This window comes from Heterodontus francisci, chromosome 21 (genome assembly GCF_036365525.1).
Source record: "Heterodontus francisci isolate sHetFra1 chromosome 21, sHetFra1.hap1, whole genome shotgun sequence".
NCBI classification, from domain to species: domain Eukaryota; kingdom Metazoa; phylum Chordata; class Chondrichthyes; order Heterodontiformes; family Heterodontidae; genus Heterodontus; species Heterodontus francisci.
This window is the reverse complement of record NC_090391.1, coordinates 56,218,519-56,241,225: the sequence shown is the minus strand read 5'-3', so window position 1 is coordinate 56,241,225 and position 22,707 is coordinate 56,218,519.

The window sequence follows — 22,707 nt, the reverse complement described above, 5'->3', positions numbered from 1 at the left end:
ATATAGTATGATATGATATCACCCATAGGAACATGGCATGTCAGCAGGGCAGCAGGAACACTTTCATGTTACTGTAGATGTGAGCATGCAACCAACCACCGCATGACATTTGACCCAAGATCATCATACAGGAGAGATTTTTGAGCCAGCACGTAGAAAGTCCTACAAGAGAAGAGGCAGTACTGGACCTCATCCTACTGAATGAAGCCAGACAAGTGGTAGAAGTGTAGGTGGGGGAGCATTTCGGGGATAGTAAATAACAGTGTGACTTAAGGTAGTCATGGAAAAGGAAAAAGAGGGTCCAGAATTAAAAGTATTGGTCTGGTGGAATTTCAATAAGATAAAACAGGATACGGCCAAAGTGGACTGGGAGCAGCTACTTGGAGGAAAGTCTACATTAGACCAGTGGCAGTCATTCAAAAAGGAAATAGTGAGAGTTCAGGGCCAGCATGTTCCCGTAAATATGAATGGTCGGGCCACACCTGGATTTCAAGTGATATCGAGGATTGGATAGGGGGAAAAAGGAGGCTTTTGACAGATTCAGAGCGCTTAAAACAGTGGAGGCCCTAGAGGAGTATAGAAAATGTAGGGGGCCATTTTAGAAAGTATTTAGGAGATCGAAGAGGGCATACAAAAAAAAACACTGTTGGGCAAGATAGAGGAGACTCCCAAGGCGTAATATAATTACACAAAGAGCAAGAGAATAACCAGGTAAAGGGAAGAGCCCATTCGGAATCAAGGCGGCTATTTATGTGTGGAGCTGGAGGACATAGGCGAGGTTTTAATTGATTACTTTTAATCGGTGTTCACTGTTGAGAAGAACAATGTAGGTGCCGAGATCAGGGAGGGGTATTGTGATATACTTGAACAAATTAGCATCGAAAGGGAAGAAGTATTAGCTGTTTCGCGGGCTTAAAAGTGGATTAATCCGCAGGCCCAGATGAGATGTATCCCAGTCTGCTATGTGAGGGAAGGGGGGAGATAACAGGGGCTCTGATACAAGTTTTCAAATCCTCTCTGGCCACAAGAGAGGTACCAGAATACTGGAGGACAGCGAATGTGGTACCATCATTCAAGAAGGGAGCAGGTAATTACAGACCAGTGAATCTAACATCAGTGGTAGGGAAACTATTGGACAATTTTCCGAGGGTTAGGATTAATCTCCACTTGGAGAGGCAGGGATCAATCAGGGATAGTCAGCATGGCTTTGCCAGGGGGAGATCACATCTTACAAACTTATTGATTTTTTTGAGGAGGTGACTAGATGTATAGATGAGGGTAAAGCAGTTGATGTAGTCTACATAGACATCAGTAAGGCTTTTGACAAGGTCCCGCATGGGGATTGGTCATGAAAGCGAGAACACATGGGATCCAGGGCAATTTGTAAAACTGGATCCAAAAATTGGCTTCGTGGCAGGAGACAGAAGGTGATGGTCAGAACCTGATTTTGCGAGTGGAAACTTGTGACCAGTGTTGTACCGTAGGGATCGGTTCTGGGGCCATTGCTTTTGCAGTTTACATTAATGATTTAGACTTGAATATTATAGATATGATCGGTAAGTTCGCAGATGACACAAAAATTGGTGGTGTTGTAAACAGTGAAGAGGAAAGCCTTAGATTACAGGACGATACATATGGGCTGGTAAGATGGGTGGAGCAGTGGCAGATGCAATTTAATCCTGAGAAGTGTGAGGTGATGCGTTTTGGGAGGACTAACTGTAAGGGAATATACAATTGGTGGTAACACCCTAGTGAGTACAGAGGGGCAGAGGAAGTTGGTGTACTTGCCCATAGTTCACTGATCGCAGCTGCACAGGTGGATACGTTAGTTCGGAAGGTGCCTGGGTTACTTGCCTTTATTAGTCGTGGTATAGAATATAAGGGCAGGGAGGTTATGGTGGACCTGTGTAAACTGCTATTTAGGCCACAGCTGGAGTATTATGTACAGTTCTGGCCACAACACTATAGGAAGGATGTGATTGCACTGGCGAGGGTGCAGAGCAGATTTACCAGGATGATGCCTTAGCTGGAACATTCTGCTATGAAGTGAGACTGGATAGTCTAGGGTTGTTTTGCTTCGAGCAGGAAAGGCTGAGGGGGGACCTGATTGAGGTATGGAGGGCGGCACAGTGGCGCAGTGGTTCGCACCGCAGTCTCACAGCTCAATGCTGCGTACTGCCTGTGCGGAGTTTGCAAGTTTTCCCTGCGACCGCGTGGGTTTCCGCTGCGTGCTCCGGTTTCCTCCCATCACCAAAGACTTGCAGGAGATAAGTAAATTGGCCATTTTAAATTGTCCCTATTATAGGTAGGTGGTGGGGAATATGGGATGACTGCTGGGTCGGCATGAATGTGTGGTTCTTGGTCGGCCTGTTTCAGTGCTGTATCTCTAAATAAAATAAAATTATGAGGGGCATTCATAGGATAGGTAGGAAGAAACGTGTTTCCTCAGCGGAAAGGTCAATAACAAGGGGGCATATATTTAAGACAAGGGACAGGAGGTTTAGAGGGGATTTGAGGGGGAAAAAATCACCCAGAAGGTGGTTGGAATCTAGAACGCACTGCCTGAATGGTGGTAGAGGCAGGAACGCTCACAACATTTAAGATGTATTTAGATGAGCACTTGAAAGTCAATAGCATACAAGGTTATGGGCAAAGGGCTGGAAATGCAATGAGAATAGAAAGGTTCTTGATGGTCCTGTTTCTGTGCTGTATAACTCTATGCCTCAATTAGACCTTACACTGAAGTAGTAATGTAGTGCTACTTAATTCCATTCCCACCAAACAGTGTTGCTGAAAGCAGGGCCAACTCCTTTCACCGCCACTCCTCATGCTTGCGTGCGCAGACTCCTCCACTTTATGACAGAAGGACACGGGGTCCATCCCTTATCTCATGCAGAGTAACGTCCAATTTATTGGAGACCCACACCCTCCTCCCTGATCTCACGCAGAGGAAGGTCCCGCCCATCGGAGATCACCACCCATTTCCCTGATCTCATGCAGAGTAAGGTCACAGTCATTGGAGAGCCCCACCCACCTCCTTGATCTCACAGAGAGTAAGACCCCACTCATCGGGGACGCCCGACACCTCCCTGATCTCACACAGAGTAAGGTCCCACTCATTGTAGACCCGCACCCACTCCCTGATCTCACGTGGAGTAAATCCCATTCATGGGCGATCCCCACATCCCTCCATGATCTCATGCAGACTTAGGGCCCATTCATCGGAGACGCCCAGCCACCCTTCGCCTGCTCCAAGGACAGATGCTTTGTTGTGGCCAGCTTTTCGCAAACAAAAACGTGATGGAACGTGAGTGCCACACGTCTGAATACAGATTGGAACCTGCTTCCTGGACCGCTGTGGCCTGCATGGTAATTGCCAGTTAGCATATTGCATTGCAGGTACCTTCGCCGAATGGCGAGGCGGCCACAATGAGGCTTCGCTGCTGCCACCGAGATCAGCATGGGCCTACGTGTATTGACCAGTGCATGAAGGTTTAGGTAGACTGTTGTAGAGAACCCCTTAGAAGATTTCTCAACTATTACGGCAAGGAATGGAGCTCATTTCACTGATTTGAGAAATCTGCTGAGGGGTTCTTCAGCATGGTCTGCTGCAAAGCTACCCTCACTGGTTAATACAGGCTTTGGGATTCTTACAGTTCCACATGCTATAAGATTGGCCTTATCAGCAGCCTGCTAAATAGCGCCTGAGCATTGTCCTTATTATGCAAGCCTGGTGCTAAAATAGGGCGAATATAAGACATCCTGCATGACAAAGGCTACCCTAATCAGATCATTTTTCACTGTATGGCTAAGGCCGTAATTTTCGGCCCTGGAAATTACCCGGTCTATCTCAAATTACTGCGGAAGAGTGATGTGCCCCAAAAATATGAGCAACAGGTGAAGCTGGCTGTTTCACGCTGCTACTATGCAAGAGCAACACCTATGGTGTTCGTTGCCAACAGGATGGCATCAAGCCAAAAAGACGTCCTCCCTATCACACAATTGAGTAATGTGTTATCCGAATTTCAATGCCAGTGCGATGTTAGGTACGTAGGCCGTATTTCCCAAAGAATGGTGGATTATATCAAACAACATGTCCCTTCTGCTCTTTGCAATGGGCAAGTGTAGACCGCACTCAACCAGCCTGTGCTTGTAAATTTAGCTAGAGTTTAGACATGCCTTAATGACCACCTTGCAGGCTTGCAGCTTTCACTACATTCACTTCCCCTTTATCAGTTCAGTTACACCACATTGCTGAATCAGCACATCCTACTTCCCTCCTGTGGACATTATTTACCACTTTTCGCCACACACATTACTTTCCCCACCAACCAGGTTACACAGAGGTCACAGGTTGGGTGGTGCTCGCCTACAACTGATAAGGGAGATGGAGAAAAAAAAATTCAGTTGCGAGCCATAACTCGGTGCCATCAATGGAAGATTGACACTGATAAATCCAATGGGGGAATTCAGGAGAAACTTCTTTACCCAGACAGTGGGGAGAATGTTGAACACCATGGCACAGGGAATGATTGAGGAGAACAGTTCAGATGCTTTTAAGGAGTAGATAAATATTCATGAGTGACTGAGCAATAGAAGGATATAGAGGTAGGATGAGATGAAGTAGAGTGGGATGAGGACCGTTTGGAAAATAAATACCAGCGCCCGGCAGTTGGTTCGAATGTTCTGTTTCTGTGCTGTAAATGCCATGTAATTATTTGTCGGCCAACACTTTCCTTTTTCAAGATAACAGCATGTGCTCCATTGTTACAGAGACATCAAAAGCTGAGTGCACAGACACACTCTGTGATACCCAAACACTGTTACATTGATGCAAATATGAATTTCTGTAAATGCCAAAGGATGTTGGACAGGCATATTAACAATCTCTGTTCCTCTTCGTTCACCTGCTATAGTGGCCATCACAGATTCACTGAACTGGGATGCTAACCGCCTTCCATAGATGAAGGTTGTATACGTGCATTTGTACTGCCCTCCTTGGTTTGGACTGGTCACTGGGAATGTTCCAATGTTATCCTTTGTGATGAATTGAGGATAGTACTGTCGTTGGCTCTCTCTGTAAAAGTGGAAGGTTTTCCCGCGTTCATCTCCAGTCACGGTGCAGGTAATGGTGACATTCTCCACTGCTAGTGGAGTGATGGTGACATTCTGCACTACAGTCGATTGATCAAGAGATACCCCTGGCGCTGATGGCCGATCTGTTGGAGAACAATTGGACAGGACAGTTAGAAATGGATCTGTGGAATCTGTGCTCCCTTTCTCCAGGAAGTTACAAACCTTCACAGTTTATGCTCTTTTTGCATGTACTCACAATAAATTCAATGGATGGTTAAATGGAGTGGAGCATTAAATGTGTAATGGGCCTGTACCCAGACCAGTCCCATTCCATCAGGGCGAATTCGCTTACAAAATGTCCTCTGACTTGCACTGAATTTGAGCTTGTTTGAAGTCGCAATATTGTGAGACAACAATCCCCTTAGGTGGTCTAATGGTTTCACATCTCCTTTCCCAACTTAGGAATAACACTTCCACTGAAGTCTATACCAGGAAAATGGGGCGGGGGGTGTCATATGGAGGATTTCAATCCCTCCTGTTTTACCCTCCAGAATATGTACCCCATATGGCGTATTGGACAGAAAATGCACAGAAAATGTAAATGAAATACATGCTTTCCCCAGAATATCCGGGATGATATTTGCCTTGGACTGGAGTGGAAAATGGGAGATAGTGTATTTGTTGTCTACTTTACACACAGTGGGAAGGAATATTTGGCAGTGGTTAAGATGGGCGGATGATTCATCAGCATCGAATTTCCACTATCGAGGATCGGTTTCACTCCATGGAGAGCCCACATGGACTTCATGGGCTGAATGGCCCACTCTCTGTCATTACTGACTCTATGACTGCATGGCTCACTCCCATATTATTCATGGCATGTGTCGACATCGATCCGGATTTGATGTCCTTAGAGTGAAAGGTATTGAACCTTACCCACGACTGTTACCTTCACAGTATCACTTCTCTCTGAGGTGAGCTCCCGCGCTGACACTGTCTTTCTGTACACACAGGAATAATCTACTGACCCTGTGCCCAATAGATTTGTGACAGTAAAGGTGACCGTGTATTGTCTTGAACTGGCAGCCTGGTTTTTGATTGGTTCATCTTGGCCTCCACTGTCCAAATGGAAACTGCAACCAGAATACGGATACGGTGCTTCACAAGTAATCATGGCCCGTTCATCTCTCAGAAATACATCATCTTCACGGTTAACAGACATTGATAGTTTTCTGGGGTAATCTATAGGGATAGGAAGGAAGCACATGCATGTCAAACCCACCTATACACATACTGGGCTACATGCAACTGAATATAGAAAGCGGTAACAAGCTGAGATCTGGTGGGCCTCACATTTTATGTCCGACTCAATTTTCCCTCTCAGGGAACTGAATATCAGGTAATTCTTGCAATGGGCGACTGAGCTGAAACTGCCCGTTTTGGGCCACTGCCCTGGATGTATTTCTAGCCCAGAAGGTCCTGCCGTTACATCAGTACCGAGTGGGTCTCTCAGCTCTGGAGTACAGCATTCCCTCAGTACTGAGTTATAATAGCAGTTGTAACAAACAGAAGTTTTCACACTGTTCAAGTCAATGGAGGCTAAAACCGGATGGGGACCAGAGTAGAATTCACCTCTTTCCTGCTTGAAGGCTTTGGTTAAGATCTCTCTCCGGACAATCTTTCTGATATGCTTTCAACCAAAGCTCATAGTAATGAATTTCGAAGGCCACCAAAATTAGAGAAATAATAGAACATACTCCCAGGAATTTATTTACTAATAATACTGCATTCAATTAATTTATGATAGGTAGAAATTTTTAATATTCCATCGAATAGATTTTAAAACAGAAAGAAGGAGGCTTATTTGGGGAAATCGTGTAAAGAGATTGGATAATGCAAATAAACCACATTGCAGTTTTACAAACTAATGACAGTACCTGAGGAGATTGAAATAAATTGTGAGCACAAAGGCAGCCGCAGCACTGAGTTTATTGAAGGACATTAGTCTCCCCCCGCACTGCAGATCTATGTCTCAGTGAAATGCTCAATTCCAACTGGGTGAATGCGAAAGTGGAATTAATATAAATTCCCAGATCTGAAAGCCTCCTGAGTTATTCACCAGAAGGGTTTAGTTGTTGCAGACAATATACACACACGCTCACAAATATGACCAAGCACCAAAAATTCGGATGCAAGATGGAAATGGGAAAGGCAAGTTAGCAAACAAAAGGAAAATGGTCAGCAGTGAAAAGAATACTAATATTAGTTAGGCATCATAAAGAAAGACTGTGGTTTCCACTTGTTTTAGTGTTAGTTCAAAGAAAGAGGAATTTAGTGGCCATCAGAAAGGACAGTGCCTCAGTAACGAATAGCTTCATATATATTTACTAGAATATCCACTGACTGTGTATATTTTCCCAATGGATATTGAACATTGCATGCTGCAATTATTTTAGAATAGATTTATAGAACTTTACAGCACAGAAGGAGGCTATTCACCCATCTTATCCATGCTCGCTCCTTGAAACAACCGATCAATATTCTTCCACTTCCCAGCTTTATCCCCGTAACATGACCAAATCAGTTCCCTTCAAGTACATGTACAGTTGCCTTTTCAAAGTCAGGATCGAATCTGCTTCCACCATTCCTTCAGGAAGTATATTCCAGATCACACTAACCATCAGTGTGAGAATGATTCTCCTCATTCCCCCCATATATTTTAAATGGTTTACCATTGGTTACTGACCCACTTGTGACTGGAAGCACTTTCTCACTGTTTTCTCTACCAAACGCCTTAATAATTGTGAATACCTCTGTTAGGTCTCTCCTTAGCCTCCTCTTTTCTGCAAAGAATAAACCCAGATTCTATAGTCTCCTAAAGTAACTGAAGCATTCCTGCTCTTGTTACAATACCAGCTTCTACAATCACTGGTAGAACAATTTATAACTCGACTTAACGCCTTTGGGAAACCTCAAACGTCATCAACTTAAATCATGCATCATTCAAAATAATCAGACACAAATAAAACTGTTTGACTTCCATTGTTCCTTCCCATTCCTTTCCCATATATGACAGAGACAAATTCCCATCGAAGACCGTTCTTATAATATCGCCTCTCTGCCATGTCTTCGGCAGAAGGACACTTTTAGTATTGGAGCTCAGACACTGTTTCTCCATGAAAAGTCAGATTACAGAAGGTGTCAACACGGCCCCTGACAGTGTCCTTAGCGGACATCCACTCATCAACACTTTGCAACATGGCCAGGAGGTCGCTATAATCAGTGAGCACTCGCTCTGCTTCTTGCCCTGACCTCAATCACTGAACTCTCCTGAAAACGCATCCCAGTCTCAGACTAACACCGTGAGAATTTAGAACAATCAAGCATCTGCTCCAATAGCTTTCCAACCTCGACTGATACACACCAAACTAGCTGTTGAGATCAACCACTGAGTTACTGGAGATTGGACACCTCAGTCCCACTCTCCCACTGCCATCCACCTACTCAGATGCTAAATACAGTCGCTTTGATATTAAATTGTTTCACCACTCACCAAACAGTACTGTTCAGGCTGCTCTGTCGATGTCCTAGTGGGAGTTGCTGCGAGACATGAGAGCTGTAAACTACCACGACTGAGTTTCTTTCTCCAGCTCACAGACATTCAACCCAGGAAGCTTTGTAAGGGATTGGATATTGAGGCTGGGAGGAAAGGAGGCTGTCTCCACAACTAAAGCCACAACACTGAGTTCTGTACAACAGTGAGTGAGATATTGATGAGAACATTGCAAGGTCCAAAAAGACAGCTCTAAACATTAGACAATGATGACAGGATGAAGGAGCTGGGAAAGACTCCACACTCAGAACAAACCAGAAACAGATTTGTGTTTGGATGGGACCTTTTCTCTCATCGTTTTTCAGAGTCCAATGATGGAAAGAGTCCTTCCCCCACTTAGTGTCAACATCAAGCACTCAAAAGCCATGAGCAGCACAGCAAAACACAACAACACAGCAAAATCTCAAATAGGTGCCCTATCCTGTATCGATCATTGCTTTGCTGCAGTCAATGCGCACGGGAATGTTTAATGCCATTCCCGTAGTGACCCGAATTACAGTCGGTATCAATTATTTGAGCACTTCAATCTTCCTCAAACGCTATCACATCCATCCTGAGAAACGAAGGCAGGAATAAATCTAATGATACTGAGGTGCAGTGTTCCAGCTCTCCTCAGTAGAACAGAACTGGACTGAAACCTTCCAGCCTCTGATGAAATGTGTCACCACAGTTAGAGAGAGTGTAGAAACCCATCATGTTTATTTGGAATTTTTGAATGAAGATGTGGATGAGAATTTGAAGAAATATGTTCCTTATCATCTGTTATTCACACTCAAATTCCACGTGTATAACTGTCAGCAATTGACTGGGAGCTCACATTCGCCAAAGTGAAGGGATGTGGGGAGGAGTGTGGAATTAAAGAAATGCAGTTCTCACCTTCACTCAAAATCAGGAGCAATTTAATCAAGAACTAATATCTCCCAGGTTAAATCAGGAACATCACCGAGTGTGAAACTTAATTAATTATCAGAAGACCCAGGAATGTTGTGAAAAAGTGGCTGAGTTTGACACTTAATCCATTTTATTTTCAGCTGATGATCTGTCAGTGCCTTGACTGGAGGTAAAAAGGAACTGTTCCCATTAACTGAACTGGTGAATATCTGATGCATTGTGTATCAGAATACCTGTCCAACAGCAACATGTTGTGTTTATAAAGCATCATTAAGGCAATAAATCGTCCCAACACTGATATATGTAAAGGAATATTAGAACGGGATGATTCTCAGACTGTCAGACAATAAGGAGAGTCTTGAAGTAGGAGAGAATGTTAGAGAGCTTGAGAGGTTTAGGGAGGCAATTCCAGAGTTCAGGGTCCCAGACAGCTGAAGGTACGGTCAGCAATGGTGAAGTGATTAAATTTGGGGATGTGGACGAGGGAAGAATTACAGGAGCACAGAGATCTCAGCGGGCTGTCGGGGCTGGAGGAGGTTCTACATATAAGGATAGGCGAGGCCATGTAAGGATTTGCCCACAAGGCTGAGAATTCCAAAATACAGATCAGTGGATTAATAAACTAATATTCACCCTTTCATGTTCCAATGACCAGAAGCATCTTTAATTCGATCACAGTGTCTGAGCTGACTGCTTCCTTCTCCATTTTAGGAAGTACATTCCAGATCACAACTATATTTCGTCATGTCGTGTCTGGTTCTTTTGCCAGTCAATTTATTTCTGTGTCCTCTGGTTACTGGCACCTCTGCCACTGGGAACTGTTTTCTGTAAGCACTCCATCAACAATTTCAATGATTTTGAACACCTCTATCAAATCTCCTCTTAGATTTCTCTGTCGTAAGGAGATCAATCCCAGCTTCTGCAGTCACTCGGGAACTCGGGAATATCGAACCAGGTCCTTCAGGATTGAAGTGGAGAAACACTTCTACATGTACTGGGTGTTAGAAGCTTGAAACTCTCTTCTGCAAACAGAAATTGATGTAAGGTTAATTATAAATGTTATATCTGAGATTAATGGTTTTTTGTTAAGCAAACGTATAAAGGGAACTGGGGAAAATGTGGGCATGTTACGTTATGGCAGAAATCAGCCATGATCTCATTCAATGGCAAAACAAGCTCTATATTCCTATGATCATATGACTACATGTAGGACAGTTAGCAAAGACCTTTACATCTGGAGCACTGGAATGCTAAGGCGTGGACGTCATGCTACAACTATGCAAAACCCTCGTTAGACCACACAAGGAGTGACTGTGAACAGTTTTGGGTACCACACCTTAGCAGGGAGAGATTCACAGATTCATAGAGTCGTACAGCATAGAAACAGGCCCTTTGGCCCACCGTGTCCATGCCGACCATAATGCCGATCTACACTAATCCTACCTGCCTGCATTAATTCCATATCCCTCTATGCCTTGCGCATTCAAGTACCTGTCCAGATACATCTGCATGATGCTCCTGTTACTGCCTCCACCCCCTCCTCAGCCAATTCATGTCAGATACCCACTATTCTTTGTGTGAAAAATGAACCCCTTAGATCCCCTCTCACCTTAAATCTATGCCCTCTAGTTTTAGTTCCCCTACTGTGGGAAACAGACACTGGCTATCTACCCTATCGATGCCTCCCATAATTTTATACACCTCCATCATGTCCCCTCTCAGCCTCCTTCGCTCCAGGGAAAACAGAGCCAGCCTATTCAATCTCTCTTTATAACTCAAGCCCTCCAAACTAGGCAACATCCTTGTGTATCTTTTCTGCACCCTCTCCACTATTTCCTGTAGTGCGGCGACCAGAACTGCACACAGTACTCCAAATGCGGCCTAAACAACGTTATGTACAACTGTAACATGACATCCCAACTATTGTAATAAATGCCTTGGCTGATGAAGGCAAGCATGCCATACGCCTTCTTCAGCACCCTGTCTACCTGTGTTAACACTTTCAGGGAACTATGTACTCGCACCCCAAGGTGTCTCTGCTCAAGAACACTCCCCAGGGCCCTGGCATTCACTGTAAATTTCCTGCTCTGGTTTAACTACCTAAAATGCATCACTTCACACTTGTCTGCGTTAAATTCCGTTTGTCACTCCCTTGCCCACTTTCCCAATTGGTCCACATCCTTTTGTAACCTTAAACAACCTTCTTAACGGTCCACTATACCCCCAATTTTGGTGATATCTGCATACTTACTAATCATGCCCCTGACATTCACATCCAAGTCATTAATATTAATGACAAACAACAGAGGGCCCAGCACCGATCCCTGTAGCACACCACTGGTCAACGGCCTCCAATCTGATAAACAACCCTCCACTACCACCATCTGCCTCCGATCACCAAGGTAACTTTATATCCAATTGGCTAGCGCACCCTGGCTCCCATGTTTTCGAACCTTCTGGAGCAGCCTACCATGCGGGACCTTGTCAAAGGCCTTGCTAAAGTGCATGTAGACCATGTCCATCACCCTGCCCTCGTCAATCCTCTTCGTCACCTCCTAGAAAAACTCTATTCTAATAAAAAAGCAAAATACTGCGGATGCTGGGAATCTGAAATAAAAACAAGAAATGCTGCAATCACTCAGCAGGTCTGGCAGCATCTGTGGAAAGAGAAGCAGAGTTAACGTTTCGGGTCAGTGACCCTTCATCGGAACTGACAAATATTAGAAAAGTCACAGGTTAGAAGCAAGTGAGGTGGGGGTTGGGCAAGAGATAACAAAGGAGGTCTAGATTGGACCAGGCCACGTAGCTGACCAAAAGGTCACGGAGCAAAGGCAAACAATATGTTAATGGTGTGTTGAAAGACAAAGCATTAGTACAGATTAGGTGTAAATACACTGAATATTGAACAGCAGCAAGTGCAAACCTGAAAAAATACAGTGGGTAAGCAAACTGAACAAACTAAGATGAAATGAAATAAATGCAAAAATAAAGATTGCAAAAAATGTAAAAAAGAATGTTAAAAAAAAGGAAGAAAAAATAACTAAAAATGAAAGCAAAATGGGGGGCTGTCATGCTCTGAAATTATTGAACTCAATGTGCAGTCCGGCAGGCTGCAGTGTGCCTAATCGATAAATGAGATGCTGTTCCTCGAGCTTGCGTTGATGTTCACTGGAACACTGCAGCAATCCCAGGACAGAGATGTTAGCATGAGAGCAGGGGGGAGTGTTGAAATGGCAAGCAACCGGAAGCTAACGGTCCTATTCTAATCCCACCTTCCACCATTTAGTCCGTTGCCCTGCACACTACAGCACTCGAGGTGCATATCCAGTCTCCTTTTGAATGAGTTGAGGGTTTCTGCTTCAATTACCCTTTCAGGCACTGAGTTCCAGACCATTACCACCCTTTGGGTGGAAAAAGGTTTTTTCCTCACCTCCCCTCTAATTTTTCTACCAATCACTTTAAGTCTATGCCCCCTCGTCACTGACCCCTCTAATAAAGTAAATCGATCCTTCAACTCCAATATTTCCAGGCCCCTCACAATTTTGGACATTTCAATCAGATCTCCCCTCAGCCTTCTCTGTTCCACGGAGAATAACCCCGGCCTATCCAATCTTTCCCCATAGCTGGATTTTTCCAGTCCTGGCAACATCCTCATAAATCTCCTCTGCACCCTCTCTAGTGTAATTACATTCTTTCTGTAATGAGGTGACCAGAACTGCATACAGTTCTCACGTTGTGGCCAAACCAATGAGTTATACAGTTCCAGCATAACGTCTCTGCTCTTATATTCCATACCTGCCCTGTTGGGAAGATCACTGCAGCTCGAAAATATCAAACAGTGATCCAACACACACCCTTATAGCAATCACACTAATCTCCCAATACAGGACTGGGCAGATAATAAGAATTGTTACTGTTTGTTACATCTTGTCTCATCCTGTTTATCCCTGTCATGTCTGTCTCTCTCCATCTTACCCTCTTTCTCTCTCTGCCTCTTCCCCTCTCTTGCCACTGTCTCTCCCACACTCTCTCCCCCTCTCGCTCTCCCTCTTTTTACATCTGTCCATGACTCAATCTGTGTCTCTCTTTCTCCATTTCTCCCTCCCTCTGCCCCTCAACAGCAATGCTTTGAGCCATTTCTTGGTTAATTTTGAATTTGTAACTCTTGTGCTTCTTTGGAATGTCACTGCAGTTTGAAAATATCAAACACTGGTCCAACAGTCAGCCCGAAAGCACTCATACTAAACCACCAATACTGGAGTCTGCAGACAATGTGGATTATTATTGAGGTGCTCTCATGGTCTAATTTCACGATATCTTCTGTATCACTGTCTTTCATTTCGTCCCTCCCTCCATTTCTCCATTTATATTCATTTCCCTCTCTCCTCTTTCCTTCATCTCCTTCCACTTTATACATTGAGGAGGAGCTCACTCCACTTTATACATTGAGTGGGTCCTCCCTCCAATTTATATGCAGAGGTGGAACACCTTCTATTTTATACAGCTGTCATGGTGCGAGGAGAATACCAGGCAATAACTAGGCCTCTGAATACTTAACCAGTGATATTACCACTATGCAACTGCCTCAACAATGGACGTGGACAGTGTCAGTCGCCTAATATCACCCACAGTAGTTTCTCGGCAGTAAACCTGAAAATGGTCCTGAATCAGATCCTCAAAGATCATATTTCAACTGGGAAAAAGCAGAGACAGAGGGAAACGGGATCGCTTTGGTCCCTGGATTCAGTGTCCACTGTAGACAGATCATTTACATTTACAATTGAAACGCCAGGAATGAACAAGATCAATACAATAATATGGAAAATGTAAATGACGCCACTCATAATTGTTGCATCCGTCCAGTATGAGTATAGATTTCAGGTTTATTCCGAGAGAGGTCTTACTCAGAAAATGTCATTGACAGTGAAATGATTGTGTTTTATCCACCGCATTATTTACATCAGTGTCAAAGCTGCAGATGTAATGTGTTTTTTCAGGTGAGTGAAACTAATAGCAATGATCAGGGGTATAACAGGGCGGCACAGTGGCGCAGTGGTTAGCACCGCAGCCTCACAGCTCCAGGGACCCGGGTTCGATTCCAGGTACTGCCTGCAAGTTCTCCCTGTGTCTGCGTGGGTTTTCTCCGGGTGCTCCGGTTTCCTCCCACAAGCCAAAAGACTTGCAGGTTGATAGGTAAATTGGCCATTATAAATTGTCACTAGTGTAGGTAGGTGGTAGGGAAATATAGGGACAGGTGGGGATGTTTGGTAGCAATATGGGATTAGTGTAGGATTAGTATAAATGGGTGGTTGATGTTCGGCACAGGCTCGGTGGGCCGAAGGGCCTGTTTCAGTGCTGTATCTCTAATCTAAAAAAAAAAAACCGTGTCGGTGGAGACTTACCCCCTACTTACCCCCTATCCAAATCAAGAATGAATCAGCTCAGAGTGCCTGCTGGAGCTGTGGATTCCAGGCTAACAGAAGAATCTGCTCCTCACAGAAATGGGATATCCAGTAATGTATCAGATAGAAGACATTTATTATCCTGTACTTGCAGCAATTGGAGTTCCTGGTAAGCCGGTATCTCAGCTGTTGATAGTGTAAATCCTTGTTAGCTGTGCTGCTGTACTTGGTTTTACTTACCACTGTGTGTGTTACACAGCTATTTGTTCTATTCCAGCAGTTTAGTGACGGAATATCCGCATTATCTTCTCTTTCTGTCTTGCAGAGTTGCATTATGTCTTGAATGGTATTGGTTTCAGTAAACATGACATTGTTACTGGATTATTCTGTATATTGACTGCATTCAAATCAAGCGTCCCGATTAAGATCAAGAAACAGACCATCAGCAGCTTTGAACAGTTTCATGATGTCGATCTACCCGGCCCTGGAACATTTTTATGAATGTTTTTTTTTCACTGATTGATAATAAAACATCTCACAGTCTCAGTGTTACAAGGGGAAAGCACAATGTCCTCCCTCCACAGTAAGATGGCTCTGTTCAACTGGGAGTGCAATGTATTCATTGGCTTTGACTGTTATCAAATATTATTTCATACTGTCTGTGTCTGACGCTTCTTCAGAGATCAGGTAATCAGGTGGAGACTTGGCTTTTCTGTAGATACATTAAATTGTTCACAGAGCTTTCACCATTGAACAAGCTGACTCTGAGAATAGAACCATTGGACCTGTGCTGGAGGAAAGAACACAGGCGCAGAATATTAGTAATACATTGTATGTGAAAGGTAGCATTAAATAACAGTTTTCAGGTGTGAGTACTTGAGCCTCTGTGTTCATTTCTATTCGGTTCTCATTTTGTTTAGGAGAAAGTTCCTGTTCCTTACTTAGTGGCTGAATAAACAGAATAGAATCAGTTCTTCGCTGATGGTAATTCATTATTTAAATACTGCACTTTAAAATCTCTGTGACTGCTGAATTCAATAAAGAACAAGTTTGATATCAGAAATATATTTAAATTTATTTTTAATTGCCTGTACAAACTAAATATGTTAACTCCATTGTACAAATAATGAACTGCTCTCCAACATCAGTAAGCACAGGGATTATTGTTTGAATGTATTAATTGAGTTGTATTACTGGGATCTACAGATTAGATTTCCTCTAACACTCTGCTGCAGTCTCTCCCTGTGAATCTCAGCCTCTCCTCTCACTGTACTGAATCCTCAGTCTCTTCATCCATTGCTTCAGTTTATCCTCTTTCCCAAACCATCTGCCCCAGTCTCCACTCCTGCTCCAACATGTCCTTTTCCTTCTCTCCCTCCAAATCTCACTCACGGGCTCCACCTCCAGATGCCTCGTCCAACCTGATTGGAATACAGGAACACTGCAGCACGAGGCGGCCATTCAGCCCATCGAATCTTCACCACCATTCTAGATCCTGGCTGATACTTCAACACATCGCTGCAGTTTTCAGCCTTTTCCCTTTTGGTAACATTCTCTGTCGGTTCCCTCAACCCACAGAAACAAACCAGCTACACATCCCGCTCTCCCCAAATCTTCCCAACCAACTGTCTGGAGACAAATTTACCCATTGGATTCCATCTCTGTAAAACCCCTTCTCATTTCCCCTAGGGCACTGCATCCACACTCAGTACTTCCAGTAGATTCTGTGCTGACTTTATTCACTTTCTGTATCAATTTCCCAATTCATTATTAATAATTGTTTTTTCAAACATTTCACTTTGTCAAAGCACTGCGCAGGTCAATGAATCAGTTTTCACTGCTCGATGCAGCATCACAGCTGGAAACTTCAGCCCAGATCCTGTCTAACTGCTGTTTTATCTCCAGGTCTGATCACTTTAACCCTTTGTGTCCAGGTATTTCTGATTTTGCTGCTCAAAGTTCTGACTAACAGACGAATTTTATTCTCCGGTAAAGTCCGCAGAGGATTCCGGCGCCACAGCAATGGAGAAAATCACAAGGGCCCAGAGATGGAGAATCGCAGGAAATCAATTATTTTACACTTCAGTATATCTGGAAGTTTTATGCTGTGATGGATGACCGGGTTGTGGTTATCATTTACAGGTGAATTGCAATTGCAGATATTAAGGATTATTTCTCCTACAGTGACCCTCTCCTTATCACACATTACACACTAAAGACGCTTCAGCTTCTCAGTTTCTGCACCAACGCATGTATTTACACTGTGACCCAGACTAAACTCAGACAGGAGTTGAAGAAGGCGGTGAAATACTCTCTCAATCTCATTGTTAAACTAGTGAAATCATAGAAAGAGCTTAAGGATTTCAAACACTGTAATGGTGAGAGGGGCCATTAACTGCAGGGGGACAGGGGCACCAGCAGATGGAGATGGTGAGAGGGGGGAAGTCACTTCAGCGAGACAGGACGACCAGCAGATGGAGAGGGTGAGCAGGGGAGAGTAACTGCAGTGAGACAGGGCACAAGCAGATGGAGATGCTGAGAGGACACATTAATTGCAGTGAGACAGGGACACCAGCAGATGGAGATGGTGAGAGGGAGGCAGTAACTGCAGTGAGACAGGGACACGGGGAGGGCTTCAGGTACTTGAATCATTGGGATCTCTTCTGGTGCACAGGTGTCCTGTACAAGAAGGGCGAGTTGCATCTAAACTGGAGCGGGCCAGTACCCTTGCGGGGAGGTTTGCCTTCTCTACTCGGGAGGGATGAAACTCGTCTTGCAGGGGGGTGGGACCCAATGTAATCTTCTCTCTAATGAGATAGTTAGGGTAAATGCAGAAGTTAAAGCAAGCAAGTCCAGTAGGCAGGCCGAGCAGGGGCAGGACAGGGGGCGTGGAAGGTCTGGTAGGCTAAACTGAATTTAGTTTAATGCACAAGCAGTCTTGCAGGTAAAGCAGATGAACTCAGAGCATGGATCAGTACATTGTATTGTGATATTTTGGCTGTTACAGAAACGTTCCTGAGGGATAGGCAGGACTGGCAGCTCAGTGTTCTGGGATAGCGATCTTTCCGGTGCGAATGTGGCGGCACAGTGGCACAGTGGTTAGCACCGCAGCCTCACAGCTCCAGCGACCCAGCTTCAATTCTGAGTACTGCCTGTGTGGAGATTCCCAGTTCTCCCTGTATCTGCATGGGTTTCCTCCGGGTGCTCCGGTTTCCTCCCAAAGCCTAAAAGACTTGCTGGTTGATAGGTAAAATTGGCCATTATAAATTGCCGCTAGTATAGGCATGTTGTAGGGAAATATCGGGGCAGGTGGGGATGTGGTAGGAATATGGGATTAGTGTAGGATTCGTATAAATGGGTGGTTGATGGTCGGCACAGACCCGTGGGTCGAAGGGCCTGTTTCAGTGCTGTATCTCTAAAACAAAAAACAAGACGGAGGTGCAGGTGAGCGAGTAGGACTGGTTGCACAGTTGATTAAGGAGGACATCACAGCAGTACTTAGAGAGGATATCCCAAGGGCAATGTCCAGCAAGGTCATATGGGTATAACTTAAAAATAAGAAAGGGCTGATAACCTTGATGGGATTATATTATCGGCTCCCCAATAGTCAGAGGAAATTGGAGGAGCATATATGTAGGGAAATCACAGATAGGTGTAGGAATTATAGGGTTGTAATAGTAGGTGATTTTAACTTCCCTAATATTGACTGGGACTGCCTTAGTGCTCAGGGATGAGATGGGGAAGAATTTGTTAAGTGTGTCCAGGATAGTTTTCTGAAGGGGCTACACTCCAACTCTTCTTAGGAAATACGGATGGGCAGGTGGTTGATGTGTCAGTGGGGGAGCACTTTGGGACCAGTTACCATAACTCTATTAGCTTCAAGATAGTTAGGGAAAAGGATAGGAATGGTCTTCAGGTTGAAGTCCGAAATTGGGGGAAGGCTAATTTCGATGGCATCAGGCAAGAACTCTCAAACGTTGAATGGGAGAGGCAGGTTACATGTAAAGGGACGTCTGGCAAGTGGGGGGCTCTTAAACGTGAGATAGGAGGAATTCAGGGCCGGCATGTTCTGTTAGATGGAAGGGCAAGGCTGGCAAGTTTAGAGAACCTTGGTTGATGAGGGATGTTGAGGGTCTGTTTACGACCAAGAAGGAGGCATATGTCAGGTATAGGCAGCTGGGATCAAGCGAATCGCTCGAGGAGTATAGGGGATGTAGGAATACACTTAAGAAGGAGATTAGGAGTGTGAAAAAGGGCTGTGAGATTTTTCCCTGGCAGATAAGAAGAAGGAGAATTCTAAAAGATTCCATGAGCATATTTATAGTAAAAGGGTATCCAGGGAGAGAGTAGGTCCCCTTAAGGATCAGTGGGGTAATCAATGTGTGGAGTCACGGGAAATGGGTGAGATCTTAAATGAATATTTCTCGTCCACATTTACCATGAAGAAGGTCATGGAAGCTAGTGGGATCAAGGGATATTCTGGAGCATATCAACATTACAAAGGGGGAGATGTTGGAGGTTTTGAAGCGCATTAAGGTGGATAAATCCCCAGGGCCAGACCAGGTATATCCTGGCATGCTCTGGGAAGCAAGAGAGGAAATTGCGGGAGCCCTGGCAGAGATTTTTGTATCATCGTTCACCACGGGTGAGGTACTCGAAGACTGCAGGAGAGCTAATGTTGTGCCTTTATTTAAGAAGGGCAGCAGGGATAAGCCAGGGAACTACAGGGCGGTGCGCCTTACGTCAGTGGTGGGAAAATTATTGGAAGGGATTCTGAGAGACAGGATTTATATGCATTTGGAAAGGCATGGTCTGTTTAGGGACAGTCAGCATGGCTTTGTGCGTGGGAAATCATATCTCACGAATTTGATTGAGTTTTTCGAGGAGGTGACCAAGATTATTGACGAGGGCAGGGTGATGGACTGTGTCTACATGGGATTTAGCAAGGCCTTTGACAAGGTCCCACGTGGTAGGCTGGTCCAGAAGGTTGAAACACATGGGATCCAGGGTGAGCTAGCAAATTGGGTCCAAAATTTGCTTGGTGATAGGAGTCAGAGGGTGGTAGCGGAGGGTTGTTTTTCGGATTGGAGGCCGTTGACCATTGGTGTGCCGCAGGAATCGGATTTGGGCCCGCTGTTGTTTGTCATGTATATTAATAACTTGGATGTGAATATAAGGGGCATGATTGGTAAGTTTGCAGATGACACCAAAATTGGTGGTATAGTGGACAGTGAAGAAGGCTGTCTAATGTTACAACAGGATATAGATCAACTGGAAAAGTGGGCAAGGGAGTGGCAAATAGAATTTAACGCAGACAAGTGTGAAGTGATACACTTTGGGAAGTTAAACCAGGGCAGGCCATATACAGTGAATGCCAGGGCCCTGGGGAGTGTTTTTGAGCAGAAAGACCTTGGGGTGCAAGTACATAGTTCCCTGAAAGTGGCAACACAAGTAGACAGGGTGGCAAAAAAGCCGTATGGCATGCTTGCCTTTATCTGCCGTGGCATTGAGTACTCGAGTTGGGATGTCATGTTACAGTTGTACATAACGATGGTTAGGCTGCATTTTAGATTTGATTAGAGATACAGCACTGAAACAGGCCCTTCGGCCCACCGAGTCTGTGCCGAACATCAACCACCCATTTATACTAATCCTACACTAATCTCATATTCCTACCAAACATCCCCACCTGTCCCTACCAACTACCTATACTAGTGACAATTTATAATGGCCAATTTACCTATCAACCTGCAAGTCTTTTGGCTTGTGGGAGGAAACCGGAGCACCCGGAGAAAACCCACGCAGACACAGGGAGAACTTGCAAACTCCACACAGGCAGTACCCGGAATCGAACCCGGGTCCCTGGAGCTGTGAGGCTGCGGTGCTAACCACTGGAGTACTGTGTGCAGTTCTGAACAACCGCACTACAGGAAATATGAGATTAAGCTGGAGAGGGTGCAGAAAAGATTCACAAGGATGTTGCCTGGTTTGGAGGGCTTGTGTTATAAAGAGAGATTGGATAGGCTGGGTATGTTTTCCCTGCAGCGATGAAGGCTGAGCGGGGACATGATAGAGGTACATAAAATTATGAGAGGCAACGATAGGGTAGATAGCCAGAGTATGTTTCCCATGGTAGGGGTGACTGAAACTAGACGACACAGATTTCAGGTGAAGGGGGAGGAGGTTTAAAGGGGATCAAATGGGTAAATTTTTCACTCAAAAAATAGTGGATATCTGGAATGAGCTGCCTGAGAAGGTGGTGGAGGAAGTAACAGTAGCGACATTTAGAGGCATCTGGACAGGTACTTGAATGAGCAAGGCATAGAGGGATATGGAATTAATGCAGGCAGGTGGGATTAGTATAGATAGGCATTATGGTCAGCATGGACGCGTTGGGCCGAAGGGCCTGTTTCTATGCTGTACGACTCCATGACTCTAAAATTGAAGTGAGGGAGGATTCTTCACGTTTAAAATGGGAGTAGTGGAGGATTCTCCAGTCTGTCCATTGGGGTTTTAGATGTGGTCCTGTTCACCGTGAGGGTGGGGGTCTAATTACATGGGGGTCTGTTCACAGGAGGGGTATTTGGATGACAGTTTGTTCACAGGAGTGGTATTTGGATGACAGTCTGTTCACAGGAGGGGTACTGGATGGGGTATGGGGGTCAGTCCACAGAGGGATATCAGATAGAGGTCTGCAGCCGAGGCATGTTTACATGGTGGTCTCTTCACGGGGTGGTGGGGGGAGGAGGATTTTCCAGTGAGGGAAATATTGCAGTGTAAACGAATTTCTGGGGGCAAATAATTAACCTGGAAAGAATTTTCTGAGGAGGGGGCAATATTTGCAGGGGGTGAGGGTGAGAAATATACTTGCCAGGTGAGGGGGCAGACAAAGAAAGAGAGAGAAAGCAGAGAAAGATAAAAAAGAGTGAAAGCAGAGGAAGAGAAAAAGAAAGACTGAGAAAGTCAGAAAGAAAGAGATTGAGAGAGAGAGAGAGATTGAATGAGAGAGACTGAGTCAGAAGGAGGGGAAAAGGCAGAGAGAAGCAATAAAGACGTGATACTCACCATGTCACACGCTCTGCGCTCCATCGTTGGACTCTAACATCTTCCCTCTGTCAGCTCGCCCATGGAGAAAAGATCCTGGGCAGGGGCATTGGGGTGGGAATTGGAGAAAAGGATCAGGACTGGGACAGAGAGTGGGGGATTCAGAATGGACACTCTCTCACACACATTGTAATCAGCTCCAATTCACCTGGGCACAGAGACACAGAGACTGAGACACAGAAACTCACCTTCACAAAGCAGCCGCATGGAAAGAAAGAATGGAGGCTGATGTTGTCGTAATATATCCCAGATCCTGTCACTCAAAATAGCCAGTCCATCCAAAATACAGTTCATCCAACCATCTCTCAGTATCCTCCACCTGGACACTCCCACCCAGGTATGGGACAGTCCAAGGTGAGTCTCTGTTTAAACAAGGAATGGGGGAGAGAGGGATATTCCAGCCATATCCCAAATGGACCGTCCCTGACAGAAACCTGTGTGTGCGTCTCTATCTCTCTCCACCTCCCCAAAAACTCATTAAGAGTGCAGAAAAGCGATTGTTATTTTAAAAACTGAAGGGGCCGGTTTGGATAATGGCCATTGAACACAAGTTGCATTAAAGGTCTTTCACCTTTCAATTCCAGTCTACAGAAAATTCAGATAATGACTGATAATGTCTCA